Source organism: Trematomus bernacchii, unplaced genomic scaffold (assembly GCF_902827165.1).
Source record: "Trematomus bernacchii unplaced genomic scaffold, fTreBer1.1, whole genome shotgun sequence".
NCBI classification, from domain to species: Eukaryota; Metazoa; Chordata; class Actinopteri; order Perciformes; family Nototheniidae; genus Trematomus; species Trematomus bernacchii.
Window position 1 is genome coordinate 4276960 of NW_022987771.1, and position 20626 is coordinate 4297585.

The window sequence follows — 20626 nt, forward strand, 5'->3', positions numbered from 1 at the left end:
CCCCTCCATGTCTGCGCTGAGAGGTTACCAAGTGGAGTGGGCATCCTGAAGGCCGGATTAAGTGGAGAGGCAGCATGTAAACACTTCAGGGGAGGATGAGGAGGAAGAGGGAAGTGGAGGAGAAGGAGATGCAAGGCTCCTGACTGAGAAAATCATCAGTGCACACCTCTCTGTTGTTTCCTCTCTTTGCTGCCTCTCGCTGCTTTTCTTTAATTCAATCTCCCTCTCTTTCCCCTTCTCTGACAGTCACCAGCAGAACAACAATATATTTTCAACAGCATTGAACCATATATTGATTTTCAAATGTAGAACATAATGGTATCATCATCTGCTTTCTGTCTGTCAAGGAGGTTGCCTTTTCAGCTATTGCAAGTTCAAAACGTTGGTATTGATAGAGATATGTGAGACTCTCAAGGGACTGCTGCAACCTGCAAGGTCACATGACACTGGACTACTCGTGTGTACTTGTTTGCTTGTGTACTTGTTCTGTATAATGGGCTTCATAGTAACAAAGCTGTTAACAGTAGTGCCTTTACAGATGCTCTCGCTGCAGGTCTTAGCATCAGATTTCACCTGCTGTTAGCGCCGCTGCAACACAAGATCACAAGGATCGATTCAATATCAAATTACACTTTCCGTACTACTGTTGCATTATCAGTATTCTTAAAGGGGCCCTTTCATGCACATGCACATGTTCAGGTTCATATCAGTATGTAGTGTCTCTACTTTAAAGAGTCCTCTCCTGCTGATGTCCAGGTGTATATCAGTATGTAGTGTCTCTACTTTAAAGAGTCCTCTCCTGCTGATGTCCAGGTGTATACCAGTATGTTGTGTCTCTACTTTAAAGAGTCCTCTCCTGCTGATGTTCAGGTGTATATCAGTATGTAGTGTCTCTACTTTAAAGAGTCCTCTCCTGCTGATGTTCAGGTGTATATCAGTATGTAGTGTCTCTACTTTAAAGAGTCCTCTCCTGCTGATGTTCAGGTGTATATCAGTATGTAGTGTCTCTACTTTAAAGAGTCCTCTCCTGCTGATGTTCAGGTGTATATCAGTATGTAGTGTCTCTACTTTAAAGAGTCCTCTCCTGCTGATGTTCAGGTGTATATCAGTATGTAGTGTCTCTACTTTAAAGAGTCCTCTCCTGCTGATGTTCAGGTGTATATCAGTATGTAGTGTCTCTACTTTAAAGAGTCCTCTCCTGCTGATGTTCAGGTGTATATCAGTATGTAGTGTCTCTACTTTAAAGAGTCCTCTCCTGCTGATGTTCAGGTGTATATCAGTATGTAGTGTCTCTACTTTAAAGAGTCCTCTCCTGCTGATGTTCAGGTGTATATCAGTATGTAGTGTCTCTACTTTAAAGAGTCCTCTCCTGCTGATGTTCAGGTGTATATCAGTATGTAGTGTCTCTACTTTAAAGAGTCCTCTCCTGATGATGTTCAGGTGTATATCAGTATGTAGTGTCTCTACTTTAAAGAGTCCTCTCCTGCTGATGTTCAGGTGTATATCAGTATGTAGTGTCTCTACTTTAAAGAGTCCTCTCCTGCTGATGTTCAGGTGTATATCAGTATGTAGTGTCTCTACTTTAAAGAGTCCTCTCCTGCTGATGTTCAGGTGTATATCAGTATGTAGTGTCTCTACTTTAAAGAGTCCTCTCCTGCTGATGTTCAGGTGTATATCAGTATGTAGTGTCTCTACTTTAAAGAGTCCTCTCCTGATGATGTTCAGGTGTATATCAGTATGTAGTGCCTCTACTGTGACATGTCTCCATGCTTTAATGTTCAAAAAGCTCTTTACTTTTCTCATACTGCCTGTGCTGCAGCACCTCTTTTCACCCTCTGTCTGAAACCAGAGCCCAGTCTGCTCTGATTGGTTAGCTGGCCGGCTCTGTTGTGATTGGTCAACCGCTAAGAGATGTGCCACCCCTTAGCCTATCATGTACGACGTGTTGGAGCTCTAGCCAATAGATGCGCGAGTGTTACATAGTGATGTTTGGAAGTAGACAAAGGAGTCCAATGAAGGCGTTGTAAATATGTACAAGCACACAAACCTTTATAAACACACTACAGGAAAGGGAAAACCCCAAAAAGCAAAACAGTGTGCTTATTTTCATTATTGTCAACATTTTCAAATCTCCTAATGTGGTCTAGTGGTGGAAGAAGTACACACATGATCTACTATCCTTCCCTTTAATTCTTAAGTAGCAATGCTACAATATAAAAAGCACTTGATTGCAAGTAGGAGCATCGATTCGAATTTGTCCTAGAGTAGAAACCATTTCAAAAGCAGCAGAGGCGTTTTCTTCCCTTCATGGTGATTCATTTAGCTGCTGTAATAGCATGCAGCAGGGGATTCCATGCAGTGCCAATACAGCCAATTGAGCCATCCACCATAGAGCAATAACAATCAGCTGCAGATTATCTAGCAGCAGTATTGTTTTCTGCTCACTGTTGTTGACTACTTCTCTTCACTTGTCACCACAGTGCTGCTAGGGGGGGACTCTGTGATGTATTACTATTTTCCTGACTCGTATGACGCCGCGTTGTGTCGTAAGAGAGGCGAGACGCAGCCTGGATTTCCCCCGTCGACCAAATTAACTCACTTGCTCCGTCTCTCACCGCGGCCTCTTTCAGGTCCTGCGGTGTCGCATAACTCTGCAGGCGGTATCAAATCATCCTTTAGCTGCTGGTGTTGTTGTTGAGCCCGGTTCAGCTAATGAGCTGAGACTCGGCAGCCTAATAATATCAGTCAGCGCTCCACGACAGCGAGCTCATTAAAACATACGGAGAAATAGGCCACATGTTCTGATTAGCTTTCTGAGCTCCTGTGTGTGCTTTGGCTGTGCTTTTTTTTGTCATTGTAAGTGTAGGTGCCTGAGTGTGTGTGTTTTTTGTCAGAGTGTATTGGGAGGTAAGATGAGTCCCTGTGGGGAGAAGCAAACCAGGGTCATTTCTTGGAAGTGAGCGGATGTTTGGGGAGGAAACAAGAGCGTTTCCAACCCCCAACCGTCTGCCCTCTTTTCATCATTGCTTTACGTCTTTGTTTTCCGTTGTCCTCTTCCTGCCCTTCATTTTCCCCACCTCTGCTATTCCACGCACGCACGCACGCACGCACGCACGCACGCACGCACGCACGCACGCACGCACGCACGCACGCACGCACGCACTCACACACACACACACACACACACACACACACACACACACACACACACACACACACACACACACACACACACACACACACACACACACACACACACACACACACACACACACACACACACACACACACACACACAGGCCTCTGGTGAAGTCCCAGCTGATTGGTAGTCCTTCCAGGCATTGTTTGACTTTTAACCCCGACCTCTGACCCTTTTGTGGGATGGAGAGATAGGGTGATCCCCCTCCGCCCTCCACTCTGACTGTCACACTGGAACATACTTAATGTCCATTAACCCGTAACTTCCCCTACACACACACACACACACTTATGGACTAAAGCACTGCTGCCCTTCACCTCCCCCCTCCTCTGCAAAACAAACATAGCATCTACCGTCAGCTCTCTTCCTTCCTTCCTTCCTTCCTTCCTGCAAACCCCGGCCCCTCCCCTTTCCCTCCACCTTGTATTGGGAGCATTGCAAAACACACACACACACACACACACACACACACACACACACACACACACACACACACACACACACACACACACACACACACACACACACACACACACACACACACACACACACACACACACACACACACACACATTCAACTAAACAGAATAAACTGGATCAAACGATTTCACACCTCGTGAACGGAGGGCTTTGTACCGCTCACTTTGAAATCATCATGGTGGGAGGTTGTAGCAGCATGGGCGCATAAATGGTTGGAAATGTACAAGCCATACATCTGAAGATAGGTTTTTAACATTATATTTAACATCATTCATTTGAAAACATTTAAAAAAAAGTATATTCCCAACGTACTTATATTGAAAGCGTTTAAGAGCAATGAGAGCATCAGGGGACAATGGAACCCACTCAATAAATAACAGACAAGAAAACTCTCTGAAATTGAGTGTTAAATAAAGAAAATAGCAATATACTAGTCAAACCACTTATTCTTACTTATTCCTTGTTATAAGAGTGGCAATAATCAAACGCATTCCAAGGAGTAGGTTGAAATGACTAAATATATGTAAATGAAATGTATGAATTGGAGAAAGAAATTCAGTTCATATGTTTGAAGATAGATAGTAAAAATGGATGAGATGTACAGCACGAAACACTACTACTGACCCTGCGTTTAAATGAGACACATTTAAATGTATGAATATAAATGATATAGCTGTTATCTGTAAAAATATATCCTATAAACTATTGTTTCATTACTTTTTTATGGATTTTTAGTGATAAGTTGTGATTTAACGTATGTTGTTTTAACAGTATCATTACATTACATGTCACTTGTTAGACGCTTTTATCCAAAGCGACTTACATACTCAATACTGTGGACAATCCCCACAGGAGCAATTTGGGGTGAAGTCTCTTGCCCAGGGACACAACGACATGCTGACTGCAGTGGGGTTTGAACCTGTGACCCCCTGATCCGAACACCAACACACAACCCACTGCACCACACGCCTCCTGTGGCGATAGAGGCCCTATCTCTTGGAGAAAAGCCTCACATAATTAAACAATGGAAGATAATGATCTGATAGTGTGATGGTATATTGCTGCCATCAATAAGGGAGGCTTCACAGGCTGGGGGGGGGGTCACAGGAGGATGAGTTTATTTTGTGCCATGATTCAGCGTTTTGAACTTTACTGTCAGAATGAACTCTTCCAGACATGTTATTCAAACCATGACATTTTCCCACACATAAGGAATAAGGGCCAAATGATAATTTTGTAACCTGAGTACATATCCTGGTGGTTGCAAATGTTGTCTGAGAGTTTCTGAACATCCCAGTCAGCCTTGGAAGAAGATGTATCATATGATAATTTCACCAATTTAGACACATTGTATACAGCGGAAACGTTTTGATCAGAGATCACAGGTCCCTCCAAAACGGTTTCAGTGATTTAAATCCAAGCCCACACGCTGTAAGTCGCTCCCTATGACAGCATAAGCTAAAGCTCTGGAATATAAATGTACAAATATAAAACGGCTAGGCTTGAGACGATGCATTGAAAAAGAGATTTCAAGGTTCCGGGTTTACGTCGGGAGCAAAATGGCCATGAAAACAGAGTTAAAAAATATCATGTTAAAGAGCTCCCTGCAAAATGAATGATTTGTGGGATGGGGGAACTCAGGAAGGGCTTTTTTCTTTACTATTTCTTTTAAATGATCATACAATAGTGCAGAGCCGTGCATTCAACAGCCCTTTATTGCACTGATAAGTAATGTTCTGTCCAAGAAAGATGAACATAAGACAGCTTTTATTCCGAGTGAAGAGCTAATGAAAGACAAGAGCCGCGTTCACACCGGAGTACTTTTCCCCGTACTTTTCCCGTTTAGTTCCGTTAGTACCCCTGATGTCGCGTTCACACCAAAAAGAGTACTTAGTGCCGGGAACTTTTACCCCCATTGTTAGTGCCTGCGAGAGATGGTACTTTCCTGGCGGAAAAAAGTGCCCCAGTTCTGATTGGCTGGGCGAATTGCAAACCACGCCCCGTAAAACTCTGAAATGTTTTGTAGAGCCGCCATTTTATTATCCTCGCATTAGCATTATTAGCATTAGCATTCGCCCAGCGCACAAACGCAGAGAGACTAACTTATGGCAACACAAAATAAAGCATGGGAGCGGTGGAGATGAGGAGGTGTCGGCGTTCTGGTGATTTACTCGGAAGGCTTCAGTAGAAGCTGCTGGGAGTCCCAGCAGCTTCTACTGAAGCCAGTCCCCAACTCCGGGGACTTCCGGCCGGGGACTTCGGGTGGCAGTATACGCCGTGAAGTTGTTTGCGGCCTGCCAGTAAACCCAAAGCAGAAGAAGACGAAGTGACGTCAGAAGCTCATTTGCGTAATCTTATTCCGGTGTGAACGCGATCTGTACTAAGTGCCCTGGGGTAATAAGTGCCGGGGCACTAATTGCCGGCACTAAGTACGGCAAAGTACTTGGTGTGAACGCGGCTATGGACTCTCCATTGAGGGTAAACACATGCAAACACCCACGCAGCACACTGAGCATCTGAGAGTCTGTGTACAAAGACACAGGTGGACACTTAAAGCAGGTAGAGTGTGTGTTTGTGTGTGAGAGTCTGCTCCTTCAGCGCAATAACAAGCCTGAGTGAGCTTGCATATAAGTGACAGCATTCACTGGCGTATGTGTGAATATAAATGTGAAGAAATGGGCGTGAGGAGTCTTTATGTTGACCGACCCACCCTAAAGAGCTGTGAGTTTTGTGGCTGTGTGCGGATGCTTTGCCAGCAGATTATACGGTGTGTTTATGTTGCGCTTGCACAGATGAAAGGCCGACAATCAAAGCAGGGTTTGATCAGCTGCATGCAGTGTGTATGAATACATGAGGATGAATGCAAAACAAGTCGCGTGTAATACCCCTTTAAAATGTCTGGCATCAATACGTGGGCCACCCATCACATTTCATGCACTCAAGCACATGATTTCCCTTATTTGCACACAATTAATGATTTTGCTAACCAGCGGCGGGGCATTACGCAATTCCAGCTAATGTCATTGACTTTCCTTTCACACGGTGATTGGAATTCACCTCCCATCCTAATTACCTCAAACCGAAGCGGAACGGAGCACCGCGTTCGACTTTAAACAACCTATTTCCACTTGATGGAAATGTCAAAAATAAAGAAGAGAAAACTCCCACGAGAGTTTGCAGTGTAACATCTTTGGTGCCGCGCCCCCGCTGCCGCCCCCCACCAGCACCCTGCTCTTTCATGTCCCTCCCCTGGGAGATTGTGCAGACTTTCAAATCTCCATCGCTCCTTTCATCCCTACTGTAACTCCTGCTCTCCCCCCCCCCCCCCCCCCCGCCTTGTCCGTAACACGCTTGGCTGGTCAGGCGTGGTCGGCTTATAATTCTTTGATCGCTGCTCTGATCTCCTCCATCAGTGCCAGGGGCTCCAGCTGATTACAGATGAAATGGATCTTATTTGGACTGTAACTCCGGGCCAAACACCTGCTCTGACCCGCGGAGCTGATAGAGGAGGAGGAGGAATGGAAAAGAGATGAGACCAGATAGACTGAAGACCAGCTAATCGGACACTGAGACCACCTGAGCCTTTGGTCTGTGGCGGAGAATTCTTACTCCAAACTATTGATATCTCAGTACTAACTTTCAATGACAGTAACTCCCCTATTTGATGTGTTGCAATACCACTGCTCATGTGCAATATACTCTTTATTTTTCTAAACATGTATTAAAGAGGCCCTATTATGCTTCGTGGGGGTTTCCATTTTCCTGTAGTGTGTCATATAGGTTTTAGTGCATGTAAATGGTCTGCAAAGGCTAAAATCCCTGTGTTCCCTCCAGAGGGAGATTCTCACGCATCCATTGGACTCCTTTGTTTACTTCAGAAAAAGAATGTGTAACACTGGTTTTTCTATTAGCTAGCTCTCCAACACAATAGAGGTTTCTCAATACTCTAATTTCCCCTCCTCGACTCCTCGACTCCTCGGTCCTCCGGTAGTGACCCGGAAATGGATTTCAGCGCGCCATGTTGAAGGACATCTCATTTCTCTAACCGCCTGCTGCTTCCCCACCTCCTCTCTCCTCGGTTCCCCTCCTCAGTCCTCCGCTCGCGTCTCCTGTGGGCGGGCACTAAGTCTCGAGGATAGGAGTCGAGGAGGGGAAATTAGAGTATTGAGAAACCTCTATTGTACTTGATAGGCTAAGAGGAGGAGCATCTCGGAGGCGTGTGGCGCAGTGAGTTAGTGCGTTGGTGATCAGATCAGGGGGGCACAGGTTCAAACCCCACTGCAGTCAGCATGTCGTTGTGTCCCTGAGACACTTCACCCCAAATTGCTCCTGTGGGGATTGTCCACAGTTTTGAGTATGTAAGTCGCTTTGGATAAAAGCGTCTACCAAGTAACATGTAATGTAATCTCTAAGCGATTGAAGACGTAGAAGAATATGTGTTTGCTGGTCTTTTTATTTAATATGTAAGTTTACACTTTTTCCATTTGCCTTTTATCTGCACTCTAGCTTTGCTTTTGTAACGCAGTACATTTCCGTGCTGCAGTACGAATAAAAGTTTTCTGAATTTGTCCAATGTTGGTGCAGAAACCAAGCATTCCCGAGATAAAATATAAGCCTATCATTTTTTCCCCAAGTTTTTTAATGATTCTGATCAGATATTAAAGCTGCACACATGAATATTTTATATCAACGAGGGGTTAAAATGGATGGGTGTAATTTGAAAGAGAGTTCACAGAGAATTATCACAGACTCTGCAGATGTTTCTAATCATTGGTTTTCAACACTTGGCCCAGGAGGTCCATGGTTTTAATTCAAGCCGTTCACTACAGCAGCACTCAGTGTGTCAGCCTCTGGTGAAAGGTGATCATCAGTAACATGAGATGATCTCCACTCTGATTGAAAAACCTCTAATATGTTATATTGTCATATTAATAAAAAAGAAAGGCAATGTAATCTTCTTGAGCAAAAGTAAGACGGCAAACAGAAGAAATGCTACACAAATGGAGTTAAGGAAAATGAACCATTTGACTCTGAACTGGATGATATAGAATGATTTAAATAAATAAATTCAGCATATTTCAACAAACTGTTCAACTATGTGTCAAGCTTGCCTTTTCAACTAAAATAATAGATACATCATTCAACAACCTTACAATATCATTGCACTATCATGATCAGGACGGTAAAATATCATGAAGATTGATTTCGTCCAAATACCCCAGCTGTGCTTTTGATTTCATTAGTAAGTAGTCGTTTTTTTGGGGGGGTAATTACAAGGGGTATGTATAGAAAAAGGAATGAGAATACCTTTATACCACAAAGAGAATCACTATCTGGCTACCTTTACCATATTTCTCTTAATCCTTTAACCTGATTGTAGAAACCAGGTTTACTTGAGATGTTAGAAATAAGATTACCTCAGTAAGCGTACATTAACCAGGTTATAGGCAGACACACTGTCTGTGTTTTGCTCTCCCTCTGTGTCTCTATCCGGGTCTCCCTCTCCCTTTTTTCTTCTGGTTTGACCTTGTGCTGTCAGCACAGCGTATGTTGTGTCTGATGTGCACACGTGAGAGCGGGGAGAAATGGTGAAACCCTGTGTGCAGGCCCAGGGGATGCTGGGATGGCGCTCTGACCTTTCCCCAAGTGTGTGTGTGCGCTTCTTTATAATCACCGTGTAGTCACAGGTCTATCAGCCTCACACACACACACAAGTTATATTCTCACTAAAACGTTTTTTTTGGTGCATTTTTACATGCTGAATATAATTGCTGTACTACCACACATTCATATGTATGCATGTGTTCAAACTCACCCATATTTCATTTGGATCAAACACAAAACATACAAGAAAGGCTTCATTATATACACGCCCACACGCACACGCACACACACACACACACACACACACACACACACACACACACACACACACACACACACACACACACACACACACACACACACACACACACACACACACACACATCTCTAGTCTTATCCCTCACATAATGTTCAAGTTGCTCCTCACACACCAGCTCACTAATCAAATCACTCCGGCAAATATGCTCTCCCCCCCCGGCCACATTCAGACAAACAAAAAACTGACAAAGTTTCTCTGTTGTATATCAAAGCTCATTAAAAAGCATTCACCGCTGTACGATTTAGCGGCGTAATCATCTCTGAATAATAGAAATGGTCTTATTGATGCCTGCGGGCAACCGACGTACTGTCTCATTTCGGAACAACAACCGCTGGGCGTGTGAATGCAGAACACCGCGACACACACACTCCCACGCACACACACCGTCTCACTCGGGTTTCACTCTCCGGCTGCCAGTCTGTGAAACAATCGCAGTGTATTGTGGCTTAGGGAGACCGCCTACTATGCTCCTCGGGGGGCTAATTGTCCGGTGGCGCTCTTTCGCTTTACCTCCCACTCTCCATGTCCTCTCCCTTCTCTTCAGCGCTCGTCTTTGTGCTTTTCTTATCTGGGAAGAGTTCAGGAGTTCACGCTGAGCCCAGAGCCCTGGATCCCAGTGAGGTGCCACGGGGCAGAAAGGTTACACCTAGCTGGACTCCTATAGAAACAGCCCACACACCTTAGCGGTGGGGGGGGAAGGTAACACTGAGCGAGAGATGAATAGAATGATAGCGTATAGAGTAGAAACAGCATTGAAAGGTGGAGAGACGACTGATAGGTTAGAGTGACTTTGTTAAGGTCATGCTTTCATGTAAAAAGTTTGTATTGAACTTAAAGTCATGTTTTTATACGTCTATGTAGTTTTGCAGCTTTCCAAGGAGGCTTGCCGTATTTGGAAGTTGGTTTATACTGGAGCGTCATGTTCTATATACTGTTGAATGTATGTAAGAGGGTAATGTAGCCACCGTGTTGTGACCAATTTATTTGTGGACTACGTTTTAGAAGTTTGTGTTTGGCGTTTTGATGATAGCTATCTTGTTTTTCTGGAACCAAAAGTGACAGGCTTTCAAAAATGTTAATATTAACTTTCATGAAGTTAAAACACATTGTGAAAAGGTTCAAGTTTCAAGACCTACAAATGGAGAGCATCCAAACTGGATAACAATGTGTGCTCGAGAGTTGTCAATCACAAGGTAGCCCCGCCATAAGCAGTACCCCGCTTTATGGAGATGGTAAATGGTCTGTATTTATTCAGCATTTATATTTTCCAGTCTGTAAAACCCATAAAGCCTCTTTTACATATCACAGTCAGCTTTCACACACATTCATACAGAGGAAGAGGCTGCCATACAAGGTGGCACCTGCTTAGGGAAACTAGCATTCACACACAATTGGCAATGCAATCCAGAGCAAATTGGTGTTGAGTATCCCGCCCAAAGATACATGTTGTCTGCAGTGGCTTTCGTCAAACCCCCAAACGTCCTATTGGTAGGCGACCACATCAACTCACAACGACAGTGCCCCCACCAAAACAACAATATTTGATTGTCTACTTAATCCTAAATGTAACCATCACTTACAAAATTGAAAATCATTCTGTATTGAAGAAGACTTGACACTAGCAATTGCGACCATAAACTCTTGAGTGAAATATCTACTGAGGTGACAACTCGAATGACAAGTAGGTTCATTTTTGTCATAGACTTCTATGAAATCTGACTTTCCATTAGAAAATAATGCAGGTTTTAGACCGTACCACATTTGCTTCACCATTACGGCTCGGAAATTGCTGTTTAGTCCAAACATAGCCTATATGGCCACAACTCATCCCAAACAGTGGGAGGTTCATATACACACTCATTGTGATGCAACAGCACTGAGCTCTGCAATCTTGCTGCGACACCGTTACCTGCTCTCAGCACATTTAACTCCTTCCCCCTCCTGCCGCCTGCTGTATTAGCATTTAGATTTCTCTGAATTTAGACTGTTTCTAAGAATATGTGTTCAAGGGTAATCAGAAGTTTTGCATCTCAGGCTCTGCTGTGGGACTTGTGAGCTCAGGGACGGACGCACAATGCCAAGCTTGTTTGGATTTTCCAGAACATCACAAGGCCACATCCCCACACTAAAATGTGTGTTATTAATCAAGTAAATTGCTGCTTCGTCATCATTGTTCATGACGTTGATAGTGACATTTGTCTAAACAAGTAAGTTATTATAATCTTTAAACATAGGGACAACTGTTAGAAGATGTGTGATGAGGCATGATGATCAGATTTAGAACAACTTCCTGCTTGAACTTTGACCCAATGCGACTGCTGAAATTATGTGTGAACAAGTTAATGTGCGATGAAGGATTATAATGGAAATGTCATAAAAATCTTCAGTCAACTCTAAAGAAACAACAACCCAGAAGCACATTTAGACACAAAGACTACATACCCATTCCTCCAAAGACTAAACAAATCTGAAGCCTATTGCCAATGTTTACAAGTCGTTTTGTAATGGTAGCTTTTTGCTCTTTAGTCAAAACCCAAACTACATTTTAGATTACTGAAAACAGAAGTTTTGTAAATCTACATCCACGATAAAGATGAAGCATTTTTGCAACCGCAGATTGAAGACATCCATGAACGACGTGCATGGCAAAATAAACTTGCATTCACAAAACACAGATGTAGAGTTCGACTTCATTATAGTCTTACATTATAGTTTTTCTTCAACAAGATACATATATATAACTTTTAAAATACATTTAAAAGTGAGACTAAATTAATGCAATATTTAAAAAAGATTGCATTACTTTAGTAATATAAAACAATCAATGTGAACCAGTCAACATCATATTTAGGGGATTTAAACACTTTTTGGGGAGATTATTTGATTTATTTCTTCAAACCTTGATTTAAAAGTTTCAGCCACTGGAAGGTTTTTATTGTGAAACCTTGAAATGTAGAAAATTATACAAAACCAAAACAAAGCAGTCAAAGACAATTGGACTGAATTAGGAATTAGTCATATTTTAAAGTAATAGCTCTACTTACAACAATTGCCTCTCACAAAATGTAAGGAGAAATTGTTACGATGAAGGCCATATAATCAACGACTCAGACACCACTGCTAGTGTGTGTGTGTGTGTGTGTGTGTGTGTGTGTGTGTGTGTGTGTGTGTGTGTGTGTGTGTGTGTGTGTGTGTGTGTGTGTGTGTGTGTGTGTGTGTGTGTGTGTGTGTGTGTGTGTGTGGCCCAGCCTTCACACTGGCCATGACAGTACTGCACTTGTATCTTGGAGATTTTCTTTACATTGTGCCTGTGTTGAGTGTCTTTTTTGTAAACCAAGGACGAAAAACCGTATTCACCCAAATACCTATGTACGTTTGGACCAGGCTTGAAACTCAGTCTTTATTCCAGCATGTTACACTGAACACAAGCGACCAGATGTGAGGACAGTAACACTGGTTTATAGTTAACATGTGCATCAGTGATGTTATGATTTAAGCAGACTGTGTTTTACCTGTGTAGTGCACCTGTGAGTCATCATCTGTACATGCCGTGCGGAGGGTACAAAACGGCCAACATCTTTGGCACGTGCTCACTAAACCCGCGCACAGCTGTGTTGTGTTCACTGCTGCTGGGAGACATGAGCGCCAACATGAAGCAGGAGGAGTCGGTGAGCTCTACAGCCGGTTAAACACTGAATATTGAGGGCAGAAAATGAGCTTTTGGAGGTATTTCACTGGTTGTAACACATATTGTGGGGTAGGCCCTTATCCCCTTCAGCCATTATGTGTTTGCACTGTTCATAAGCTTTTCAAATCCATAGAAAGGCAAAAGCTGTAGAGGAAACAAGCAAGAGACACTTAATGACTTATAGTAAATAAAGTGCCCTTGAGCAAGGCACTTAACCCAGCTATGTTCAATGTGCTCAGTGACTGAGAGAAGTCAGCAGACAGAGAAGGAGTTGAGCTTTTGGAGCCGGGCACTTCCCATCGGACAGAATTAGCAGACTGTGGTTGCACTGGGCAGCTCCCAGGAATGAATGCGCTTTACTGTAAGAAAAAAATGCAAAGCAGGACATGCTGGAGGAGCAAGTGCACACTCAGCAGAAGCAACCCCTTCCTTGGATGAATAAATGTACGAAGAAAAATCTGCCAACGACAGCTATCGGATCCATGAGTGAAATCAACGGTCATCAGCTAAAAAACGCACCTGGCAGGTGTGAAGCGCGGACAGACATTTGTGAGAGTGGAGTGAAAGGTGAGCGGAGGGAAAAGAGAGTAGTGGGCCTCGGTGCTTTAACCCAGGGTCTATTAGAGTCTGATTGGTACCATTAGGAGGGAAAGACGATCCGCAGACGGTCAGCAGCGCTCCTCTGGCTCTACATTAACCACCGCCTGCTCTCTACTTTGTTGAACACAGGAACTGATCGATAGCAATGAGGAGGAAGGAGAGGAGGGGGTAGCGAGGCGAGAAAGAGCGAAAAGAGGTCCAGGTTTACGGGAAGATAAGCCGGGATCGATAGGAAGACAAGAACTGCTGCCGCGTGGAGAGGGAAGATGGAGGAATGTGAGATGCGGCCGGCTCACACTCATCCACCTCATCAAACCTGACGGAGGGGAACTGGAGTGCAGAGACTCAAGAGCCAATATACTGGAGAACAGAGGCCTCACGCATGATTACTGCATCAGAGATAATACACTGTACATCTCAAGGGGAATGCATCACTCAAATTATGGCCAATGTGATTAAACTCTGAAAGCATTTCGACATAATGTGCATTATCATAGTAATAGTTCCATCAGTGCGTCATGTGATGATCATAACATGTTTTCATTCCTCATAAAATGAATAAGCTACTTTCTGTTCTTTGCTGGTTTTTATTATTTGGAGTAAAGTTACCTACAGTAGAACTCTTCCCATTGACGCTAAACATTCATATATTAAACGTTTCTGCAAATGTTAGTAAGTTAAATTTGTAATGCAAATGTGAATAATCTGACTTCTCAATCTTTTTTTTGCAACAGGCTCCAAGCACTTCATACAATGTTCTAAAAGAAAGATATTTTGTAACTTTCCCTTACCATAATATGATAGTAGAATTAACTATATTATACTTTATAATATTGAAATATGTGGTCCTAGTGGGGTGTGACCAGGCTGTTATGTCGTTTTTCTTCAACAAGATAAATATATATATTTAAAAAACGTTTAAAATACATTTAAAAGTGAGACTAAAGTAATGCAATATTTAAAAAAGTACTGTTGACATCAAAATACAATCAATGTGAACCATGTCAACATCATATTAAGGGGATTTAAACACATTTTTGGGGAGATTATTTGATTTGTTTCTTCAAACCTTGATTTAAAAGTTTGAGCCACTGGAAGGTTTTTATTGTGAAAACTTGAAATGTAGAAAGTCAGAAAAAACCTGAACAAAGCAGTCAAACACAATTGGTAGGAAACAGAAATGAGTCATATTTTAAAGTACTAGCTCTACTTACAACAATTGTCTCTCACAAAATGTAAGGAGAAATTGTTAGTGGTTGAAACTCGACACTTCCTGGAGAATATAGAAATCCTACCAGGAAAGAGAAGGATTACAGAAAGAGGCATTGTGAGGGTTTAACCCTTAGATGCACGAGTGACTGGACACACTCTTCCATAAGTGGGTCAAAAAGGACCCGTATTAGAATAATATGTGTTTCTATGCCATTTTGGTTAAGAAAAATTACTTGTATAATATTTAGTATTATATTTTGGTTCACACTAGAAATGTTTTATATTAAATGTTTCACTATTTATAATTTTAAACATTTTTTTTACATTTTGAAAAAAAACGTTTTGAACATATTGATGCAAAGATATCCGCTATTCTGAGACCCTCACAGTATTACAGTCCCTTTTCAAAACTCATCTCTTCTCCTCTTGTCTACTCATAGCCCACCCCCCCCCCCCATCAATCCATGCCGGTTGATCAAGTTTGCTAGTCCTATACCCCCCACCCTAACCTTCCCTTATATTGTAAAGCGATTTTGAGTCCTTGAAAAGCCCTATACAAATATAATGTATTATTATTATTATTATTATTATTATTATACTGACAGGTATCAGATCTTGCTGTGTAAAATAATCTTCCTGAGAGGTGTCACTTGTGATGTAGTCTGTGTCCACAGTAAATGTATTCCTGACAGCAACAGGTGATAAGAATCAAAGGTTCCCATAGGATCCCATAGAAAATGCATGCGGGTCATTTTTGACCCACTTATGGAAGCTTGGGATAGTAATACAAAAACTACAATTTCTTAAAATGTATAACATTTAAATTTAAAATTTGAATGGCATGATATCCAAAACATGTTTTTTGAGGAATAGCTGGAATATGAAATGATAAAAAGATGTAATTACAAAGATACTTCAAGAAAACCACCTCACCGGGTCAAAAAAGACCCACTTATGCATCTAAGGGTTAGTGTAAAACATCAATGGACGGAGACAGGGAGTTGTGTCCTTAAAATATGATCAGAATATTTATAAAAACAGACAAGAAAAGGAATAAAGCCCGTCTCTGTGCAGCTGACAGGGTTAGCTGCTGTTTGTGAATCCACTGAAGAATCTTATTGTAAAACATGTACACTCCAGTGCTGACACCTGTCACACAGCACTGATGTACACAAGCTCCACCTCCATCTTTCTCTCATTCTCCTCTTCCTCCCTCTATCGCTCTCTTCATCTCGCTCCTTTCACCCTGACTTCTCCCTCCCCCCTTTACCTCCCCCACGCTCTCAGGGTCTGTGATGGCACCCTGTCAGAGGAAGAGCTATTTATGACCGGCAACCAATATCCTCCCGGAGATAAACACACACTGTGAGGGACGCCAATAGAGAGATGCAACCAGAATTATTAGAGAGAAAAGGGGATAAGTGCATTGTGAGAGTGAAAGAGGAACAAATACTCACAGAAAATATGGATTTAGGAATGAAGTTGTTCGAGGCTGTTTAGTCTTTGTGTGCCTCTGTGTTTATGTGCGTGAAAGTGGGTCTTTGTAGTCGTCGCGGTATATGTGTGTGATTAACTGCATGCCTCTCCGGACTGAGCATCTCTGTGTTTTCCAACGTGGAAGCCGAGCTACAAATTACTTTTTCCATCAGAGGCAATTTACTAAAGTCTACCCGAGCTGGCAGTCGCTCCATCAAACAGACAACTGATTGTTAAGGAGAGAGCATTTCATGATACACTTCAAACATGATATACTACACACACACATACATATATGGAGATATCCTGCGTCGTACCATGACAAGGGCACAGGGATGTTTTCAGTGGAGTGTCAGGTATGGATTTACAGCCCATGTTTCCATATAGTTGTCAGGGAAGGCGTTCTGACAAGTTAATTAAAAAAAATCGACACTCAATACCTACACATTTAGGAGGCAAACATTTGAAATTGGCATAAAAAATGGCAGCGATGAGAATTTGCCACATTTGAAACACTTCAAAAAAAGATTTTAAAAGATTCCTACGGTCAAAAGGACCAACTATGATCCAATCTTCCTATGGCTAAATATTGTACAACATACACTCATGTTTCCTATTATTGGAATAGTCCATGAACGAAAGGACAGGATCTGGAAATATTAAAGTTGGCCATCTTGGTTCACACTACGCAACCTTTGACTCTGGGATGTATTTGTTTGGCTGAATGTGATTGGTTTATGCCTTTAAGTGCAATGCGAAGAAAAATAACACGTAGGTCCCTTTATTTGCCATGTTATATACAAGCGGCAAACTCTGGGCTGGGGCAGAGCCGGGAGGCCAATAAGGAAGTGCCACAAACTGCAGTTCATCTATAAGGATGAATTTCCATAGACCCCCATGTTAAAATGCCCAACTTTACAGCAGAAATAAACATGTTTCTACCCCTGGATGCAATACAAATTATTCGGGATATAGTTAGATTCCACCTTAATGATTATTAATTGTTGATTGAATTGTTTTATAACACGACCATTTTATTTATATTAGGTCTTAAAGTTGTTGCATAAATTAGGGCGTGGTCACTTTGATGGACAGGTACGTGCCTCACTGTCAGCTAACAGCAACTTGTCCACTCTGCTAGGCTACAACGTTAGCTAGTTGTAGTTACTGTACTTGACCCTTTAGCCGTGTTCGTGGTGATTGTGCCTTTTAGGGAATGTTGTTACAAATACCAGACAATTAAAATGTCGTGCTGTGCGGTTGAATGTACTAACAGAACTTCCAAGAAGTCTAAAATGATAATATTATGCATGTTAACCCCGTTAGCAGGTGTTTGTGTGCTTGTTAGCTTAGCTTGTTATATAGCTTATTAGCCAGCTAAGGACGTAACCCTTTATACATGTATATATATATATACATATACAGTTTAGTTTATGATTCAGCCTTGGGTAAGACTTTTATAGTCTATGGCTATGACGCCCATAATGCTAAACGGGAGCAAATGTTAAAAGGGGACCCAATTATCCCAGTGGTGCTAACGGAGCCGCAGGGGGCTAGCTCCAGCCGGCGTCAATCAAAGTATAAATATAACGTGGACATTATATTACATAAAAACATGTATATATATACGCATATTTTCATGTATTTTGACTAAAGCTTGTTGGAAGTCATGATTGAGTGCGAAAAAACTTCATTTACTAAATAGTTTGCTAGTACACTCTACATTTTGTGCATGGTCGAAGGAAGAAGAGCTCTCCTTCTTTCTTTCTTCCTTGATTTCCAATTTTAACCTTCAAGCTAAAAATGTCAGCCTCACCTTTACTCACACATACACACTGAGGAAAAAGCGTGATTACCCCACAAGCGCACACACACACATGTACCCAATACCTCCAGCCAATCCTGAAATAAATTCTTAGAAATCTGAAATCCAATATCCTTCAGAGAAATCAACTTTTTGTGAGATTTCTCTCTTATCTCCCGGCTCGTGCTTCTCTCTCCTCTTCCTCTTTGTCTCGTTCCGGTCTCATTTATTTCTAGGAGTACCTGAAATTGTCTATAATTTCCACATCCTGTTTTGACAACCCCCCCCCCTTTCCTTTTCCTTCTTATATTTACTTTCTTTAGATTTTTTGATTTGACATGCCCTCCATACCCCTCCGCCTATTTCCCTCTGTTCTCCTCCCTCACTCACTCTGCCAGGCGAGCTGTTGCCTGAGGAAAGTTTCAGAGGAGGCACACAAATATGCTGCTGTTTGTGTTCTCCACCCTTTGTTGTGTTTTTACTTTCTTACCTGTTTTTCTTCTCCTCCCTTGCGTATCCGTGGGCTTTCTTCTTAATCTTCCTTTCAGAGAGTTCGCCACTTCGTGAATGTTGAACAGAGACACTCAACTTAGATGAAGGTCACATTGGGCTACAGTGGAGAAGAAGAAGAAAAAAGGGTAATGAGTGACGGGGGTGGATGTTTGCGTGCACATGTTTGTCCATGGAGGATTGGAAAAGGCTGCTTTAATCATTCTAATGTCTCTCATGGAGAAGACCTGGCAGCTTATCTGCAAACACTCATGTTACACACAGTCATACACGCAGTCATACACACAGTCATACACACAGTCATACACACAGTCACGCACACACGCACGCACGCACACACGCACGCACGCACACAAGCAAAACCACTCTGCTTCTCAGATGTACACTGACAATTGCTGTAGTTGGTGAGATTATCCCTTACTAGCCATGAACAATGTTTTTTAAGGCAAACAAATGTTTTTTTAGTTTTGTTAAAGCTTGTAGGTTCCAATTATTTTTCTAAACGCTTTTGAAGATGCCAGTATGTCTTACAATATAGAAAGTAAACTCCATGACCGAAGCACTGAGAGGCATGTGACAATTTCTATTTGGTTGTCTATTTTCTAACACTAGATCTAAAAAATTATATATTATGTTATGTATGACTTCATGGCAGCTGAAAACAAAGGTTTTTTTACACGTTTAGGTTCCTACATTTCTAGGTATTTTTCATCTGTGAAAACCGATGACAAGTTTTGTCAGGTGAATTTCTCTCCCAACAAACATGGGAAACAACAACAGCTTGGCAATTGTAATTGGAGACAATACAGTGAAACAGTGACATAAAAACGTTAAATGAGTATTGATAGGAGAAGTTATAATATGTGACACTAAACATTAAAGAACCATTTATTGCTAATATACTCCTTATAAATACTAAATAAAGGTTTCAGGGCATGTAAAGCTCTTGTTGGCAACAGGACGATGAAGTTCCAAGGTTTCAAAGGCTTTATTTGTCAAATGCTCAACAGCTACAGCACATTTTGGCAATGAAGATATTAAATCTCTGGCTTCTCTGACAATACAACATATAATTAAAGTTTATCGCCATTATGTTCTGTATACTAAAAGCATTTATGTTTCCTTCCATTTGAGCTAACTTATCTCTGTGCACTCTAAACACAGGGTACATATGGTCTGTTAGCGGGTTAGGTAACATTATTATTATTTAATTAAACTTTCCTGAGGTCAAGCAGACTGCTAGCTAACATATTGTACCGCTGACTCCTGTTTCATAACTGTCTGATAATCATCGCTCATTGCTGAAGCAGATTATACAAAGGAGGGTTATCTAACAGTGGGTGATGCAACAACGGCTAACAAGCTACAATGGTTTCCTCCATTTTGGACTGTCCGCCCTCTGTTTCCTCAAAGGTCAGCCTTGTCAATCGGCTTGTTGTTAGTCAATGGCAGGAATTCAATCATAGTTCCCCCAAAGTTGAACTCAATGTGACAAATGTGAAGAGATTGAAATTATTTCCTATTTTTATTTATCTGTTTGGGGTCTTAATCCGCACATGAAACTGTGACAAACAAAGCCACTGCACACACACCTGAACCCTTAACGCCTACATGCTTTGGATCACACTGCAGACCAAATAAATAACTGCCAAGTCTGAGCCAGTGTGTGTGTGTGTGTGTGTGTGTGTGTGTGTGTGTGTGTGTGTGTGTGTGTGTGTGTGTGTGTGTGTGGAG

General features: G+C 42.0%; 1 protein-coding gene across 1 annotated transcript in view; it reads right to left on the reverse strand.

The window, feature by feature from the left end:
• Positions 1–20626, reverse strand: part of sema4c (sema domain, immunoglobulin domain (Ig), transmembrane domain (TM) and short cytoplasmic domain, (semaphorin) 4C) — a 112147-nt gene that overhangs the window by 58834 nt on the left and 32687 nt on the right. Inside the window, exon 2 of the mRNA XM_034148640.1 lies at positions 18873–18992. The gene's annotated coding sequence lies outside the window, so the exon portion shown is untranslated. The remainder of the gene's footprint in view (positions 1–18872; positions 18993–20626) is intronic.